This window comes from Rhinopithecus roxellana, chromosome 12, assembly GCF_007565055.1.
Source record: "Rhinopithecus roxellana isolate Shanxi Qingling chromosome 12, ASM756505v1, whole genome shotgun sequence".
Taxonomy (NCBI): domain Eukaryota; kingdom Metazoa; phylum Chordata; class Mammalia; order Primates; family Cercopithecidae; genus Rhinopithecus; species Rhinopithecus roxellana.
The window spans coordinates 12,956,734-12,976,161 of NC_044560.1; the positions used below are offsets into that span (position 1 = coordinate 12,956,734).

Consider the following 19,428-nt stretch of genomic DNA (forward strand, 5'->3'; position numbering starts at 1 on the left):
CCTCCGAATCCTGGGATCAAGAGATTCTCCTGCCTCAGCCTCCCGAGTAGCTGGGACTACAGGTGCATACCACCACACTCAACTAATTTTTTTTATTTTTAGTAGAGACGGGGTTTTTAATGTTGGCCAGGATGGTCTCGATCCCTCAACCTCATGATCCCCCCTTCTCGGCCTTCCAAAGTGCTGGGATTACAGCGTGAGCCACCACACCCAGCCAAGACTTGAATCCTTGTGTCATGAGAAGGTCAGATTGGTAAAGAGGCAGGATTGAATGCATGACTATGCACAGGGTGAGGGGCCCTGACACCACACACAATCTTTTGTCTTTATTTCCAGGGACAAATTCCATCTCTTTTCTCTTTTTGACTTTGTATTTTTCTGACCATTTCTTCTCAGTAATGCCTTCATGGCTACCATTAGCTGTCCCTGAGTTGTTGTTATTACTATTTCCTTTTTGTAGAGATGGGGTCTCACTATTTTGCCCAGGCTGGTCTCAAACTCCTGGCCTTAAGTGATCCTCCCGCCTTGGTCTCCCAAAGTCCATGTTCAGATTACGGGCATGAGCCACCATGCCCTGCCAGGCCCTAGACTTTAGTCCTTTCCCCACCTTCCTGGTGGAGTCCGGACCTTCTCACCCCCAAGGATTTGCCCATCAGGCTTTTGGGCTTTGGAGTCAGATAGCACTGAATTCCAATCTTGCCTCTGCCAAGTAGTATTAGCTTTTTGCTCTCAAGTAAAGCCACTCACTTCATTCATCTCTTTCACTCAGTTTCCTCAACCCTAAAACAGGAGTAACAAGTAGTACTTGTCTCAACAGTGGTGGGGAGGCATGAAGACTAATTGAGTTAGCTCAGGCCTGATACAGTGTCTGCCACACACTAAGCCCTCCATGAATGGCTTATATAGCTTATATAGATGCTATATATGTGTACACATTAGAGCTTTTTCCTCACTTTCTCACGTTCTTTGCTAGTTGGTAATCAATGAGAGTGATGATGTCATCTCTGTTGTGCCCTTGGGCTGGTAGGGGGAGTGTCAAAGAGGGACGTGAGAGGCAGGAGGGAAGGGGGGGATAGGAAAGCAGAGGGGGAAGACCCTGTCTCCATTCAGGACTTTTAGAGATGAAAGAATAGGGAGCTGAGATTGTGCCAGGGAGCACCCGCCAGCTTGCTGTCATGACGAGAGCCCTGGATTAAGGAGATAGGAAGGATGCTGGTTCTAGTCCCAGGTGGAACTTGATGGCTGTGTAACCTCAGGCACAAGAACCTCCTTCTCAGTAGGTCCATCTGCACCAGCAGTGGGTTTTTTGTTTGTTTGTTTGGTTTTTTTTTGTTTTTGTTTTTGTTTTCAGAGTCTTGCTCTGTCACCCAGGCTGGAGGCTGGAATACAGTGGCAAGATCTCGCTCGGCTCACTGCAGCCGCCTCCTCCCAGCTTCAAGCAATTTTCCTGCCTCAGCCTCCCAAGTAGCTGGGATGACAGGTGCCTGCCACCATTTTTCTATTTTTAGTAGAGATGGAGTTTCACTATTTTGGCCAGGCTGGTTTTGAACTCCTGACCTCAGGTTATCCACCTGCCTTGGCCTCCCAAAGTGCTGGAATTACAGGTGTGAGCCACTGCACCCTGCCAGGAGTGGTTTTTTTGATGAGATCTCAAAAAGTCCTTCCAACATGGAAGTTATGCAATTAATCACACGGAGCAGAAAATGGGGGTGTTGTCAGATTGTGAAAGAGATGGCGTGAGAAAGGCAGATCACGAAAGCCTGGAGCAGCAGTTCTCAAATTTCTTGGTCTCAGTGACCCTTTACCGTCTTAAAAGTTACCCTGGCAATAAAGAGCTTTTGTTGATGTAGCTTACACCTATTAGTACTTGCTGTATTAGAGACTAAAACTGAGAACTTAAAAAAAAAATTGATAATCCTATTGCATGTTAATAGAATTTTTTTTTTTTTTTTTTTTTTTTTTTTTTTTTTTTTGAGACGGAGTCTCACTCTGGCTGGAGTAGTCCCACTCTCACCCAGGCTGGAGTGCAGTGGTGCGATCTCGGCTCACTGCAAACTCTGCCTCCTAGTTTCAAGCCATTCTTCCACCTCAGTCTCCTGAGTAGCTGGGACTACAGGTGTGCGCCACCACACGCCTCTAATTTTTGTATTTTTAGTAGAGACAGGGTTTCACCACGTTGGCTAGGCTGGTCTTGAACTCCTGACCTTGTGATCCACCTGCCTTAGCCTCCCAAAGTGCTGGGATTATAGGCATAAGCCACCTCACCTGCCCTGAAATAACATATTTTTAAATGACAATAACTTTTTGTGGCAAATCTCTTTAATTATCTGGTTTATAAGAAGGCAGCTGGATTCTTATCTCCACTTCAGCATGCAAACTGTTGCAATATGTTCTTGTGGTTAAACTATGTGAAGAAAATAAATTTGCCACTCTCTCCTGAGTTCTTCCTTTGTGGCAGGCACTGTGAAAGGCCTTTTACAAGCACTGTGTCCTTTTCTGTTATTGTTCAAATCCATACCATTTTTTAAAAAATTTTGTTTGTTTGTTTGTTTTTGAGATGGAATCTCACTCTCATCCAGCCTGGAGTGCAGTGGCAAAATCTTGGCTCACTGCAAGCTCTGCCTCCCGGGTTCACGCCATTCTCCTGCCTCAACTTCCCGAGTAGCTAGGACTACAGGCACCCGCCACCGCGCCCGGCTAATTTTTATTTTTAATTTTTTTGTATTTTTAGTAGAGACGGGGTTTCACTGTGTTAGCCGGGATGGTCTTGATCTCCTGACCTTGTGGTCCGCCCGCCTCGGCCTCCAAAGTGCTGGGATTACAGGCGTGAGCCACTGTGCCCAGTCTTTTTTTTTTTTTTTTTTTTTTTTTAGACAGAGTCTTGCTCTGCTGCCCAGGCTGGAGTACAGTGGCGTAATCTCAGCTCGCTGCGGCCTCCACCTCCCGGGTTCAAGTGATTTTCCTGCCTCAGCCTCCCAAGTAGCTGGGATTACAGATGTGCACCAACATGCCCAGCTAATTTTTGTATTTTTAGTAGAGACAGGGTTTCACCATGTTGGCCAGGCTGGTCTCCAACTCCTGACCTCAGGTGATCCAACCGCCTCCACCTACCAAAGTGCTGGGATAACAGGTGTGAGCCACCGCACCTGGCCCGTATTATATATTATTTTTAAATATTTTCATTATATTTTTGATGGACAAATAATAATTGTGTATGGTTATTGTCAGGCCTCTGAGCCCAAGCCAAGCCATCGCACCCCCTGTGACTTGCATGTACAGGCCCAGATGGCCTGAAGTCACTGAAGAATCACAAAAGAATTGCAAATGCCCTGCCTCGCCTTAACCGATGACATTCAACCACAAAAGAAGTGAAAATGGCCGGTCCTTGCCTTAAGCGATGATATTATCTTGTGAAATTCCTTTTCCTGGCTCATCCTGGCTCAAAAACTCCCCCACTGAGCACCTTGTGACCCCCACTCCTGCCCGCCAGAGAACAACCCCCATTTGACTGTAATTTTCCTTTACCTACCCAAATCCTGTAAAACGGCCCCACCCTTATCTCCCTTTGCTGACTCTCTTTTCAGACAGCCCGCCTGCACCCAGGTGAAATAAACAGCCATGTTGCTCACACAAAGCCTGTTTGGTGGTCTCTTCACATGGACATGCATGACATTTATGGAATACAATGTGATGTTATGATACATGTATCAAAATTGCTAAAAGAGTAGATTTTAAATGTTGTTACCACAAAAAAATGCACTGTCTCCTCTATCCCCCAAACTGCCCTTGGAGACAGACTGTCTCATTTTCACTGTCTTATCTATGAGGAACCAGAGGCTCAGCTAGATGGATTTGCCGAGGTCACAAAGTTTGTAAATGGCAGAGTCAGAATTCAAACTCATATATCTGGTACCAGACCCTGACCACAGAAGTTGGGCAGCCTAGATGTGAAACCACCTTTGCAAAATTATGACTGAGACGGTGAAAGAGATCAACCTAACCAACTCTACCTTGCTTCTAATCTCCAAGCTGTCCTTGTTCATTCCTGGGCATAGGCTGAACTAACTTTGGGAGAAACTTTATTTAAAACTAAGAGGATAATAGCCCTTTCCTAAAGTACACCTCCTTCTTGCCTGGGGACTAGATTGCCTTTGTAGGACTAACATTAGCCACAAGATTAGAAATTATGGTTTAGGGTCTGGTGTGGTGGCTTTGCCTGTAATCCCAGCACTGAGGCAGGTGGATCACTTGAGGTCAGGAGTTAAGAACAGCCTGGCCAACATGGTGAAACTCCATCTCTACTAAAAATACAAAAGTTAGCCAGGTGTGGTGGTGCACGCCTGTAATACCAGCTACTCAAAGAGGGTGAGGCAGAAGAATCACTTGAACCTGGGAGGTGGAGGGTGCAGTAGGCTGAGATTGCATCACTGCACTCCAGCCTGTGCACAGAGGGGTCTCTGTCTAAAAAAAAAAAGAGAGAGAGAGAAGGAAAGAAAAAGAAAGAAAGAGAGAAAAAGAAAGAAAGAAAGGAAAGAAAGAGAAAGAAAGGAAAGAAAGGAAAAGAAAGAAAGAAAAAGAAAGAAAGAAAAGAAAGAAGAGAGAGAGAGGAAGGGAGGGAGGGAGGAAGGAAGGAAGGAAGGAAGAAGGAAGGGAGGAAGGGAAGGTAGGGAAGTGGAGGGAATGTATGATGAAGTAAGGAAGAAGAAAGAAAGAAAAAAGAAAGAAAGAAGAAAGAAAGAAAGAAAGAAAGAAAGAAAGAAAGGAAAGAGAGAGAGAGAGAGAGAGAGAGAGAGAGAGAGAGAGAGAGAGAAGAAAGAAAACAAACTGATGGATCAGCTGGCGCCACCCAAATCCATAAACCAGCTCATCTGATCCTGCGGCCCCGACCCAGGAACTGACTCAGAGCAAGAAGAGGACAGCTTTGACTCCCTGTGATTTCATCCCTGGCCAGTCAGCACTCCTGGCTCACTGGCTCCCCGCAACCAACCAAATTGTCCTTAAAAATCTGATCCTCGAATGCTGGGGGAGACTGATTTGAGTAATAATAAAATTCCGGTCTCCCGCACAGTCAGCTCTGCGTAACTTACTCTTTCTCAGCCCGGCGTGGTGGCTCAAGCCTGTAATCCCAGCACTTTGGGAGGCTGAGACAGGCGGATCAGGAGGTCAGGAGATCGAGACCATCCTGGCTAACATGGTGAAAACCCGTCTCTACTAAAAAAAAAAAAAATACAAAAAACTAGCCGGGCGAGGTGGCAGGCGCCTGTAATCCCAGCTACTCGGGAGGCTGAGGCAGGAGAATGGCGTAAACCCGGGAGGTGGAGCTTGCAGTGAGCTGAGATCTGGCCACTGCACTCCAGCCTGGGTGACAGAGCGAGACTCCGTCTCAAAAAAAAAAAAAAAAAAATTACTCTTTCTCTAATTGCAATTCTCCTGTCTCGATGAATTGGCTCTGTCTAGGTGGCAGGCAAGGTGAACCCCTAGGGGGTTACAGATAGAAGGGTACGGGGTCTGTCTTATACCTCCGGCCAACCATCTCTTCCCTGATCTCATTTTTTTTTTTTTTTTTTTTTTGAGACAGAGTTTTACTCTTGTTACCCAGGCTGGGATGCAGTGGTATGATCTCGGCTCACTGAAACCTCCGCCTCCCAGGTTCAAGCAATTCTCTTGCCTCAGCCTCCCAAGTAGCTGGGATTACAGGCATGTTCCACCATGCCCGGCCAAGTTTGCATTTTTAGTAGAAATGGGGTTTCTCCATGTTCATCAGGCTGGTCTTGAACTCCCGACCTCGGATGATCCGCCCGCCTTGGCCTCCCAAAGTGCTGGGATTACAGGCATGAGCCACCAAGCCCGGCCTCCCTGGTCTCATTTTTATCCTTCCCACCTTGGACCATTTTACCAAGCCATGCTTCCAGCAACCAACCAAATTGTCCTTAAAAACTCTGATCCTCGGCTGGGCGCGGTGGCTCAAGCCTGTAATCCCAGCACTTTGGGAGGCCGAGACGGGCGGATCACAAGGTCAGGAGATCGAGACCATCCTGGCTAACACAGTGAAACCCCGTCTCTACTAAAAATACAAAAAATTAGCCGGGCGAGGTGGCGGGCGCCTGTAGTCCCAGCTACTCGGGAGGCTGAGGCAGGAGAATGGCGTAAACCCGGGAGGCGGGGCTTGCAGTGAGCGGAGATCGCGCCACTGCACTCCAGCCTGGGCGACAGAGCAAGACTCCGCCTCAAAAAAAAAAAAAAAAAAAAAAAAAAAAAAACTCTGATCCTCAAATGCTGGGGGAGACTGATTTGAGTAATAGGACACTAGGACGGTCGCTCCACGGGAGTGAGGTGAGGGCTCACTGTCTGTTTTGTTCACCCCTGTATCTTAGGTGCAGCTGCCTCACCCATGGTCACTGCTCAGTAACTGTTTGTTTATTTATTTATTTATTATTTTTTAATTTTAGGCAAGCTTTATTACAGAAGTCCATTATTTTAAGTGACTTTTTGTCGATTTAAAATGTGTAAGGAAGGTCTAAAGTGAAGCTTGGAACCACTTAGTATCCAAGAGCGTGGCAGGAGCATCCAACCCCTCAAAGCAGGTGGCATGGGTCCATGGGAGGGGATCTGGGGCCTGTGTTGTGCCCTAAATCTTCCTCCACCTGAGACATGCACCCCAGTGTACCAGAGATGCCTAAGACTCTAATCCCCCAGCTCTGGCTGTGTGGAAAAGGTGTCTACTTCACAGAATCAAGCTTCAGTTGACTACATGCCAAACAGAGACAAGGTTAAGTGTGGCCTTTCATGGTGTCAAGAAGCAGTTAGCGTCCTGACTTCCCCTCTACTCACTGGCTGACCTGCTGCAGCCTCCCTGGGCACCTCAGGCACAGAAGATGAGCTCAGGGATCTGCCCACCCTGGACCCCAGTCCCGTTGGTGCTGTCCGAGGAGCACTGGAACTGGAAGGCCACCTTTCCGCACTGCACTTCCATCATCCCCTCCTGCCCAAAGTAGCTGAGGTTGCTGCCATCCAGGACAGCACTGGCGGTGTAGAAGATGTCTTGTTCAACCTGGACCGGGTGTTTCAAACCAGACCGGGAAGGTGTTACTGGATCCGTCCGACATAAACTTGGTCAGGTTCTGAGCCAGAACCATCCCCAGCCGCTTGAGCTCAATCTTCACGCTGTACTCAGCCTTCCCAGAGCTGGACCCATGCAGGCTCAGCCCCACAATAAATACCCTTCTGTCCACTGCAAACTGGATGCTGTCGCAGCGCCTACGGTACTGCCATTGGTTGCTGCCGTAGGCAGAAGACTGGAATCGGTGGCACCTCTGCGGGGAGAGGTCCTTCCTCTTGGTCAGGGGGAAGTCCAGGCGGGGCTTGTTGGTGGCCCTGTACCACAGGAAGATGGCGTGGGTCTCCTCCAGAGTCAGGATGTCTGCCTGGGCAGCCCCGTTGGCAAACTCCTCTAGGGTCATGGTTGGAATTCGGACCAGATAGAGGGCTCGCCCCAAAACATGCTTCTTGTTTCGTGGGGTGACTGGCAGCCCCTGCCTCTTGCACTCTGCCTCAGCCCAGTTCAGGAGGGCCTCGAAGACCACCGCCTCCTTGGTGTTGAAGGATCCCGAGTGATAATGATCTCCAACGTCTGCCGGTCTATCTCACAAAAGCCTTCGGACCGCAGGACCATCTCGGCCTGTGCATCGATGGCCTCCCAGCAGCGCTGCGTCAGCTCGGGCTCCTCAAACAACCGGCTCTGGGACACCAGGATGCAGGTGTTCTTGGCTTTCAGACTTGTCTCCAGAAAGTTGATGCAGGCTTTTGCCAATGCTGGGACGATGTACTTCTTAGCAGCGTACAGAGTGGCCAGCACCGTATCAGCTTCCAGATCGATCTCATCACTGTACACGTACTTTAAGAGGATCAGAAAGGCTGCGGGCTCCACGTCCGGAATGTGAATTTCAGATTTGACTTCCGCCAGGACCCAATAGAACATGGCATAGAAGACGGAGCTGAGATAGCCAGTACGTACTTGTGGGCGGGCACCGTCCTGGTCGCCCCCGGGGGCCCCAAGACAAAGTGACAAAGTGCACGTCGGCCACGAGCTCATTGTTTTTTTTTTTTTTTTTTTTTTTTTTTGAGACAGAGTCTCGCTCTGTCGCCCAGGCTGGAGTACAGCGGCATGATCTCCACTCACTGCAAGCTCCGCCTCCCGGGTTCACGCCATTCTCCTGCCTCAGCCTCCCGTGTAGCTCGGACTACAGTCGCCCGCCACCGCGCCCGGCTAATTTTTTGTATTTTTAGTAGAGACGGGGTTTCACCGTGTTAGCTAGGCTGGTCTCGATCTCCTGACCTCGTGATCCGCCCGTCTCGGCCTCCCAAAGTGCTGGGATTACAGGCATGAGCCACCGCGCCCGGCTGAGCTCGTTGTTGAACATGAGCGCGTTCCTCTCGCGCAGCGTGGGGCGGCAGCACCGCCATTCGGGGCTCTCCGGGTGGTTGTTGCCGAGTGTGGGAGGCGCGGGCGCGGGGGCGCTGTGCAGGCTGCGCTGCCCGGCTTTCCTGCCCACAGCGGCGCCGGCGTTGCTGTTGGCTAGGTCGCCGCCGTGAATGTGGCCTCGGGGACAGCCTCGGCGCCTGTGGACCCCCGCCCCGCGCCCTCGCGCCGCGCCGGGGCCTCGGGAGCGGCTCTGCAAGCAAAAGCAGGGAGGTTGGGCGCTGAGCGACGCAGCGGTGAAGGCAGGCCAGGGGCAGCAGCATGCATGGGCGGCGGCGGCGGCGCTGCGACCCGTGGGGCTGCCACCCGTGCTCCTGCCACCCCCGCCCCTGCGACCCTGCCAGAGCCTAACCTAGCGCAGTCCGGCCAGGCCCGGCCGCAACAATAACTGTTTCTTAGTGGATTGGTTGGAAGTATTCTCTTGGACACTTGCGAACATCCTCAAGGAGGGTAACCTGCTTTCTGATTTTCAAAGTGAGGCCGGGTGCAGTGACTCACACCTGTAATCCCAGGAATTTGGGAGGCTGAGGTTGGAGGAGCCGTTGGGCCCAGGAGTTCAAGACAAGCCTGGGCAGCATAGGAAGACCCTGCCTCTACAAAAAAAAAAAAAATTAGCCACGGGTGGTGGTGCATGCCTGTGGTCCCAGACACTTGGGAGGCTGAGGTGGGAGGACCACTTGAGCCCAGGTGGTTGAAGCTACAGCTAGCTGTGAACGTGCCACTTCACTCCAGCCTGGGTGACAGAGTGAGACCCCAGGCTTTGTCTTAAAAAAAAAAAAAAGCATTTTTTTTTAAGTGCATCAGTAAGAAGGGCATGCCTGGGTTAACATATCAAAAGTGCTCCTCAAAGGATCTGTGAAACAGCCTTGCAGAACCTAACCTGCCAGGCCATAAATGCAAAGGTGAAAATGGGATTGTGGGGAGCTTAGTTGTGTAAAACGTAATTAATCCTCACAGTAAGTCAGGAAGGGTGATCCTATTATCATCATCTCTGTTTTGCAGACAAGGAGACCGAGGCGTAAAGATGCAGTGACTTGTCTGAGGTTGCACAAAAGAGCAGAGCCGGATGTAACCCAACCCTGTGCCCAGGCCTGCAACTGTCACAGGGGCCTGCCTCCTAGTTGCTCAGCTGGCTCCTGTGGCTTTCTCCCGGTGACTTCTTTCTAATCTTTCTGGGACCCCTTTGAAATGTTGAAAAATTGCATTTGGGATCCCCATTTTCTGCTTTACCAAATTCCAGACTTCACACTGCCTGAAGACAGCCATCTTAGCTTTGCCCCATTAGGGAGCTCCCTTGTGATCCAGGGGATGTCACTCAGATCCTCTGGGGTTTTTGTTTGTTTGTTTTTTGTTTCGGAGTCTTGCTCTGTCACCTAGGCTGGAGTGCGGTGGTGTGATCTCGGCTCATTACAGCCTCTGTCTCCCGGGTTCAAGTGATTCTCCTGGCTCAGCCTCCCGAGTAGCTTGGGATTACAGGAGCCTGCCACCACACCCAGCTATTTTTTTTTTTTTTTTTTTTGTATTTTTATTAGAGACAAGGCTTCACCATGTTGGCCAGGCTGGTCTCAAACTCCTGACCTCAGGTGATCCAACTGGTGCTGCTTCCAAGTGCTGGGATTACAAGTGTGAGCCACTGTGCCTGGCCAATCTTCATTTTTATAAAAAGAACTAAAAGACCTATCTCCCTCCTTCAAAGAAAGTCTACTACAGAAGATTATGTGATGCTCTGTGACATTAAAGTGTAAATGACTGATAAGCATGTGTGGATCTCCTTCACCTGAGGGTAGCCTGTTACTGTGAAATCTCAGTCAGCCATTGGGAAGTATGCATTTGATTGGAGGTGGGAGGAGCATTGTTAAAATCACTTCTGGAAGTGGCCAATCCCCCGTTCTGTCCATTAAGTGCTCTCTGTAGGAAAGGAAACTTTCATACAAAGTAGGCATTATAACCAGGGGACAGAGAGGCCTGTCCCCTGATGATGAGGACTTTTCATGGTGGCTTCTCTCTAAAGCAGGAGTAGGATGGGGTTAACCACGTGATGAACATTCTGAATCACCTGTGATTTGCCTTCAGGCCAATTTACCTCTTCCTGGCTTGGCCAGATCCCAAAGGGTAGAGCCCCTGCCCTAGCCATGATTCTGGTTTGCTTATAGGGTTGCATCAGTTGGGGGTTGAGGTTGCAATTCAGGCTGGTTCCCAGAACAGAAGAGGGGAGTTTGTGAAGCGATGTGGAGAGCCATGGAGGCTCAGCTCTTGAAACAGTCTGGTGATTATGACAATAGTAGCAACTAATACTGAAATCGTACCTACTGTATACTGTGTGTCAGGCACTATTCTCTGCACTTTTCTTTTTTTTTTTTTTTTTTTTTTGAGATGAGTCTGGCCCTGTCACCCAGGCTGGAGTGTAGTAGATCTCGGCTCACTGCAACCTCTGCCTCCCAGGTTCAAGCGATTCTCTTGCCTCAGCTTCCCAAGTAGCTGGGATTACAGGTACCTGACACCATGCCAGCTAGTTTTTGTATTTTTAGTAGAGACGGGGTTTCACCATGTTGGCTAGGCTTGTCTTGAACTCCTGACCTCAGGTGATCCACCTGCTTCGGCCTCCCAAAGTTCTGGGATTACAGGTGTGAGCCACCACGCCCAGACATCTTTGCACTTTATATATTGTATATATTTCTATATTATATATTCTACACACAAGTCCATGAGGGGGCACTAGTATCACTCCTGTTCTGTAGTTGGGGAAACCAGCATCGGCAGAGAGGCTTAACTCATGGGACTGGTAAGATCTGTGAGTGGTGGCAAAGGGGCTGGAGGGGACAAAGGGACAAGCTGGGCAGAGGCTGATGGATGAATTAAGCCTGGCATGGGGACTCAGGCCATGGAGAGAAGAGGAACGGCAGGGATAGGCCAGACATCTGGGGAGCTGACCTGTAAGTTCCTTCTATCTCTCTGTAATAGAATTAATTAAGGTGCATTTGTGTATCTGTTGGCTTTTGGTCACTGGGACTATAACAAAGAAGACATGTTACAATCTCTGGCCTGGGATTTGGGATCTAGCGGGATCACGGGATACTCTGTCAAGCCAACACTCTATCAAGCCAATCTCAGGCCTTGGGAGCCAAACTTTCAAGGCAGCCTGGACTTCTAGTTCCCGTTTCTGCTCTGTATAAAAGAGATTCTCAATTGGTTCTGAACACAGATACTCAGTTGGTCCTGAACTTACTTTCGGAACCAACCGAGAATAAGGAGGAAATAAGTAGACAGAGGCAGCCTAAATCATAGTTGTGAGTTCTGATTCTGCTCCCACTCTGATGTTTTTTGGAGAACTAGGCTTAAGCTGTCTTCCTCCCTCAGACTCTCCAGTAGTGGGACTCCAGGCCCACACCACTGTACCCACCTCCTGCCCCTTATTAAAGCTGTGGTCTCTCATGCAAATTACGTCATCTCCTTGAGCCTCACTGTCCTTGTCTGTAAAATGGGAATAGTGAAAATATCTCCACTCAGGACTGTTGTGAGGATTAAATGGGATGTGTGGGCCATAGAAAACTTAATTTTATAAACCCCAGAGGAAATTATTGGAGCTATTTCATAATTTTCAATGGCCCATGAAAAAGGAAGTGATTTTAAATCAAATGTACTGTTTACAATAGGTGTATTGTTTAAATTTTTATCTTTTTTTCATCTCCCTTTCTTCCTTCCTTTCCTCCCTTCCTCCCTCCCCCTCTTTCTTTTTTTTCTTTTCTTTTCTTTTTTCTTTTCCTTCCTTCCTTCCTTTCTTTCTTTCCTTCCTTTCTTCCTTTCTTTTCTTCCTTTTTCTTTTTCTTTCTTTCTCTCTCTCTCTCTCTCTCTCTCTCTCTTTCTTTCTCTTTCTTTCTTTCTTGTCTTTCTTTCTTTTTAGATGGAGTTTTGCCATGTTGCCCACGTTGGTCTTGAACTTCCGGGATTATAGGCGTGAGCCACCACACCCAGCCAGTTTATACTTTCTAAAAGTAATTTTCTGTTTGCTATATGATAAGATAAAATAGGTCTCATTGAGCTGGGAGTGGTGGCATGTGCCTATAGTCCCGGCTACTTAGGAGATTGAGATGAGAAGATGGCTTGAGTCTAGGAAGTCAAGGCTTCAGGGAGCCATGATTGCACCACTGCACTCCAGCCTGGGTGACAAAGTGAGACTCTGTGTCAAAAAAAAAAAAAAAAGAAAGAAAAGAAAAGAAAAAATATGTCTCAGGGCCCTATTTGCATGCCTCTCTGTATATGCCTTGCAGGTGTAGATCTCTTTTATGCCCAGTACAGGAAAAGATAGAATACATCTTATTCTCTCTTCTTACTAACCTTTGAAATGTTGTGAAGTACTAGGATTTCTCTAATATGCCATATAAGAAAGTTGATCAGATAAATGTAATTTATGAATCTTGAAGCAAACTGGGCATGGCGACTCACTCCTGTAATCCCAGCACTTTAGGAGGATGAGGTGGGCGGATCACCTGAGGTCAGGAGTTCAGGACCAGCCTGGCCAACATGGTAAAACCCTATCTCTACTAAAAATACGAAAAAATTAGCCAGGTGTGTGGCATGCACCTGTAATCCCAGCTACGTGGGATTCTCCTGAGGCAGGAGAATCTCTTGAACCTAGGAGGCAGAGGTTGGGAAGCGGAGGTTGCAGTGAGCTGAGATTGCGCCACTACATTCCAGCCTGGTGATAGAGGGAGACCTTGTTTCAAAAAAAAAGAGAAAAAAGAATCTTGAAGCAAATCTGCAGAGGAGTTAACACTGTCATTTCCTCATATTTCGTCTTCTTTTCTTTTTTTTTTTTTGAAATGGAGTCTTGCTCTGTTGCCCAGGCTGAAGTGCAGAGTGTGATCTCATCTCACTGCAACCTCTGCTGCCCAGGTTCAAGCAATTCTCCGGCCTCAGCCTCTCAAGTAGCTGGGATTACAGGCATTGCCACCACACCTGGCTAATCTTTGTATTTTTTTTAGTAGAGATGGGGTTTCACCATGTTGGCCAGGCTGCTCTCAAACTCCTGGCCTCAAGTGATCCGCCCACCTCAGTCTCTCAAAGTGCTGAGATTACAGGCGTGAGTTACCATACCCAGCTTCCTTGTATTTTTGACATCAGTTTCTTATGCTGTCTTTAATCATTGGCTCAGTAAGTGTATAAATTAAATGATATCAGATTAAGAGCACAAACGATGTAAAGCCATGTATCAGCCAAAGCTGTGGCTGAATGACTGATTGCCTGGTTGTGAGTCATGAGATAGTTTGTTCTATCACCACTAACTATCGCTTTTTTTTTTTTTTGAGATGGAGTCTTCCTCTGTTACCAGGCTGCAGTAGCACTATCTCAGCTCACTGCAACCTCTGGCTCCCTGGTTCAAGCAATTCTCCTGCCTCAGCCTCCTGAATATCTCGGATGACAGTCATGTGCCACCACGCCCAGCTAATTTTTGTATTTTTAGTAGAGACGGGGTTTCACCATGTTGGCCAGCATGGTCTTGATATCCTGACCTCATGATTTGCCCGCCTGGGCCTCCCAAAGTGCTGGGATTACAGGCATGAACCACCATGCCTGGCCAATTATCCCTTTTTAAATATTTATTTGGAGATAGGGATCTTGCTCTGTCACCCAGGCTAGAGGGTAGTAGCACAATCTCAGCTCACTGCAGCCTTGAATTCCTGGGCTCAAGCGATGCCTGGCTATAACTGCTGGATTTGATTCTTCCACTTATCCTAGGAAGATCTCACATTGAGAAAAATATCTTTTAAACATTACAATAATTATTCACTAATTTTTTAAAAATGGAAACAGGCATCAAGACCTTCTAATGATGTGAACCTTCTGGAACATATCCTTGCCTGGTGGGAAACACTGGTAGAAAGTAGTGGGAAGACAGACTTGGGTTTGACTCCTGTCTCTGCCTGTTGTGTCTAAGCCTTGGTGGCCTCATCTGTCAAATGGGCCCATTGGAAGGGAGGGAGGGCTACAGAAGGTCGGGGAAGCAGCCTCTGGTCCTCCCTTGCTCTCCGTGGGCTCTATTGCCCAGCTCCCAGCTCCATCAGAGTCTCCAGGACCCAAACAGACCCAGGGAGAGACATAGAGGACAAACTCAATGAATTTGGATGGAGGCAACACCGTGAACGCAGCTGTGGCTCTCAAAGAGGAACTTAGGGGTGGCCTCAACCTCTAGGGAGGCAAGGGAGCCGCTGAGAGATGGGTGGGGTGGTGGGAGTGGGGGAGTGGGAAAAGCTGTCTTTGACTCACTGTATGAGCAGAAGATCAGAGACCTCCTCTCTGGGCAGTGGGAGCATGTGGGGGAGGGGAGGAGAAGCTGTGAAGCTCACGGGACACCGAACCACGAAGTCACCTCTGCTCATGGGCTCACCCACATCCTCCCCGACTGGATGGGGCCCCAGCAGCCTTCACTCCCTCGCCTGCTGGGGAATCCTTTCCTCCCTGCTTGGCCCTGTCTCCACTATGCAGTACCTCCCCCATTAATCTGCCCTTGTCTGTCATTGTCTCTCCTTGGCATTTGAGGTCTTTGCCGCATGGAGTGAGGACTGAGTACATCCTTTCTCTCCCCAGGAGATGGAGGGAAAAGAGAACAGTTTTACACTGTTCTGGGTTCTGCTGGAAGAAGGCTGAGACCTGATCTTACTCTTCTGGTGGTCCCTGCAGCGTAGCTGGGGGCTGAGAGCCTTGGCTGTGCGTGGGTTCCCACTATGCCCTCTCCCAAGACTTCAGCGTCCTCGTTTATAGCTTGGGAAGAGAAAGAGAAGTGTCTTTATAGGACCGAGGTGAGGATTACATAAGATAATGCCTAAGCACAGGCAGGGAAGGTCTGTCAGAAATCATCCTGAAAACAGGAAGTCACCTGGGCCAAGGGCTAGAGCCTCAGGGTCTTGGCACAGCGTAGACACCTCGCAGGACTGGATTGGACTGCTCAGTTTGGGGTGCGGGGAGAGAAGCCAGCCATATTCATATGATATCCCCCCAGTTTCCTCCCCAGCACAGGTTCTCAGGTTGTCCACGTGATGGCATCTGAAACACAGTCCGGCAAGCGACACAGTAAAGACAATCCTGGTGATGATTCCCCGAGCCGGCACTGCATCTCCGTACCTAGAAGCATTTCCACTCCTGTCCTCCTGTTTGATTCCCACTACAATATGGCTCGGTTCTGGATCCAGATTGACCTGGACTTGAGTCTCAGCTTTGCCATTACCATCAGTTGTGGGACCATGGACAAGTCTCTCTCTTTTTTTTTTTCTTGAGACAGGAACTTGCTCAATTGCCCAGGCAATAATAGCTCACTGCAGCCTCAATCTCCCAGGCTTAAACAATCCTTCCACCTCAGCCTCCTGAGTAGCTGGGACCACAGACAGGCATGTGCCACCACACCTGGCTAATTTTTTAATTTTTTTTTTTTTTTTTTTTGTAGAGAGAGGGTCTCACTGTGTTTCCTAGACTGGTCTTGAACTGCTGAGCTCAAGCTATCCTCCTGCCTGGGCCTCCCAAAGTGCCAAGATTACAGGTGTGAACCACCATGCCCGGCCCCTTGGACAGGTCTTAAACTTGTGTGAGCTTCAGTTTCTCACCTTGCAAATGTGGTTAGTGATAGCAGCCCCCTCCTAGGCTGTGGTGAGGACTGAATGAGGAACGGTCACAGAGCTCAAATGTGTAATAAATGCTTCATCAATGTTCGCTTAAGAAAAAAACAAGAGCGGATCACCCGAGGTCGGGAGTTCGAGACCAGCCTGGCCAACATGCAGAAACCCCATCTCTACTAAAAATACAAAATTAGCTGGGCATGATGGTACACGCCTGTAATCCCAGCTACTTGGGAGGCTGAGGCAGGAGAATCGCTTGAACCCAGGAGGCAGAGGTTGTGGTGAGCCGAGATCGCGCCATTACACTCCAGCCGGGGCAACAAGAACAAAACACTGTCTCAAAAAAAAAAAAAGAAAGAAAGAAAAGAAAAAGAAAATAAAGAAAGAAACAGACAAAACAAGAGCCCCTCTGAGGCAGGTTGGGAATGCTATGATAGCGCCATTTTTAGAGTTGAAGAAACTGAGGTTCAGGAAGGTGATGTGACTTGCGCCAGGTCGCCTGAGTAACTGATGAGGGAGACTTGGGTTTCCATGTGATTTCACGTGATTGATAGCACACGCTCTGAACCCACAGCACGGGATTCTGCTCACACTGGCTCCGCTATTCCTTGGCTATGTGACACTGAGCAAGTCAACACGGCTGCTGAGTCTTGGTTTTTCTTATCTGTAAGATAGGGCTGCCTGTCTCTTTTCAGAGGGCCCTTTGTGTCTCATGGCTTGGGGACTTTTTTCAGGGGTGAGAATAGGAAGCAGAAGCTATTTGAAGACAACCTGTCTTCCTGTCTTTTCCTGAGAACCTGAGTGCAGTGAGAAGGTTAGGCCACGTGGGTGGCAGGTGGGGAGAGAAGAGTGTCCATCTGCCATCCACAGCCAAGGGGAGAGGAGAGATTGTCCTTGGCTGGGAGGGGACCAGAGGTCATAGGCACCTGGACTCTGCTTTCTGGAGAGATGGTGGGTCCTCTTGGGGAAGTCACTGGGTGATCCTGGATGTCAAAATGAGACACAGTGGTTTCAGGTCTTACAAAGAATCTGGACTCCAACATGCCAGGGAAGTGGGCAAGGCTGGACTTCAGACAGTCAAGCCCATTTGGGCAGTGGGCATCTATCATAGGAGGACCCAGGAGCCTCCGTCACGCTTATGTTCTGTGTGTCCTCTGGGTCAATGTGCATGGCTGGGGGTGGGAGTGAGGGAAACTCAGTGCACTTGGACATTTCATTTCCTCCTAGCCCAATAGGATGAGGCTCAGAGTCCTATTGAATGTTATTTAATCTGAATAAAGGAAAGACCATTTTATGCACACCTGGGGGCGTGCAGTAAGAGTGACTGGTACTGTAAAATGAGGAGGGAAGCGATGGGGCTGGCACTGGAGGGCTCTGCTTGACTGAGCCAGGCTGCCATTTTCCCGTCTTCAATGCCTTAGCCTGGCCTTAGCCGGCGAAAGGGTAAAGAATACGCTTCACCTGCCCAGGGGTCTTTCTGGTAAGCCACAATGTGGTTAAAGAGCTGGGGCCAGGATTATTGGGACTCCACCTCCTGAGGTCTCCCTGAACTTCTCCCCAGCCACCATCCTGGCTTTCATGCTGCCAACGTGTCTACTTGTCACTCATTTGAGGGAAAAGCAGCCAGGCCTCATTTTATCCTCATCTCAAATCCACAGCAAGAGCAGATGGGGTGAAGATCAAACTCTCCACCACAGCCATTTCTGAGCCCTGTGCCACTGCCCTCCCTGTGCTGGCATCAGACAGTCGACCCTGGCAACAAGCCTGTGAGTGACCGTCTCAGGCCTGTATTTCTCAGAAGAGGAAGCTGAGCGGTAAAGAAATGAGTGATTTGCCTGAGGCCATTGAGCTACCAGTGGCAGAGCTGGGATTCAGACCTGGACGCTGACCCCAGGGCACACTGGAAAATATTGCTCTTCCCTCTGCTGAGTAGAACTTACTCCAAAACAGACCCCTGGCCTCCTGAGTCCAGTGTGCCCCTAACACCACCTCGTGGTCTCCCCATCTATAAAATGAGAGCATGGGACTCACCTGGTCATCTCAAAGGCCTCTGCCAGCCCTTGCCCTTTCCTGGCCCCCATCTACTGCCACAATCCACACCTTGTAAGGCAGGATAGCCTGGTGGCTGAAGGGTGGGCCTCGAAGCCAGAGAGCCTAGGCTCAAGCCAATGCTCTCATTCAATGCCCGCGTGATTTCAGGTAAGTCACTTAGGCTCCACCTATCAAGTGGGCCACAGTGATAGCACCTACTGCATACAGCTGTTGTGAGGATTAAATAAATCAAACCACTAAAGGCTCTCAGGGCAGCACCTGGCACACAGTAAGTCCATCTGTGTGTATGTGTGTGATTCTTGTCTCCGTAATGAAATGAAAGCCAAAGTCCTGATTCTTGGTCCTAGGGGGAGGATGCCAGCCCTGAGCGTTCCTGCAAATGGTCCTCCACAACCCCAGGTGTCGTGAAATGACATCTATCCCCTGCCCCAGACAGGCCCACCTGGCTGCTTGTGTCCCTGGAGGGAAGGGATACGGTAAGAATACAGGTTTTGGCCAGGCGCAGTGGCTCACACCTCTAATCCCAGCACTTTGGGAGGCCAAGGTGGGCGGATCACCTGAAGTCGGGAGTTCCAGACCAGCCTGGCCAATATGGTGAAACCCTGTCTCTACAAAAATACAAAAATTAGCCGGGCGTGATAGTGCACACCTGTAATCCCAGCTCCACGGGAGGCTGAGGCAGGAGAATCGCTTGAACCTGGGAGGTGGAGGTTGCAGTGAGCCGAGATCCCGCCACTGTATTTTAGCCTGGTCAACACAGCAAAACTCTGTCTCAAAAACAAACAAACAAAAAACAAAAAAGCATACAGGTTTTGTGGAATGAGGAAGAAGCCTAAAATAAACAACAAAAGAAGCTACTCACGGTTGTGTTGTGGGTGACTGGACACCGGGAGCTGCCGGGGGCTGAGGAGTCCCAATTGTTTTCTGTCCTCTCCCAGGACCTGGCCCTGGGTGCCACTCAGAGCACCTGTTGAGTGCCACCCCCAAGCCAGCTTTCTCTTGCTTTTGTACTTTCTCACAGATGAGTGAGTGTGAGGAGGTCTGGCCTTCCGTGCCTGTTACCACTTCCCCTCCAGGTCCCTGGTGCCACAATGCTCTTGCCCCTGCGGTTGAGTCCTCTCTCACAACGAACTCTGGCCAGGGTGAGGCATGGGCCTAGACCCTGGAGTCAAGGGACTTGGGTTCTAATCCAGCCTTGTTAAGATGTTGATTCACTTAACCTCCCTAAAGGCAAGTTTCTTCATCTGTAAAATGAGGATAATGCACCAGCATTACAATAGATCACCTAAA

General features: G+C 49.2%; 1 protein-coding gene and 1 pseudogene across 1 annotated transcript in view; both read right to left on the minus strand.

Annotated features, from left to right (window-relative positions):
• Window positions 1-8,141, minus strand: part of LOC104656143 — a 28,324-nt pseudogene extending 20,183 nt beyond the window's left edge.
• CNR2 (cannabinoid receptor 2) overlaps window positions 1-19,210 on the minus strand; it is a 41,194-nt gene extending 21,984 nt beyond the window's left edge. Inside the window, exon 1 of the mRNA XM_010355752.2 lies at window positions 19,001-19,210. The gene's annotated coding sequence lies outside the window, so the exon portion shown is untranslated. The remainder of the gene's footprint in view (window positions 1-19,000) is intronic.
• Between the last annotated feature and the right edge of the window lie 218 nt (window positions 19,211-19,428).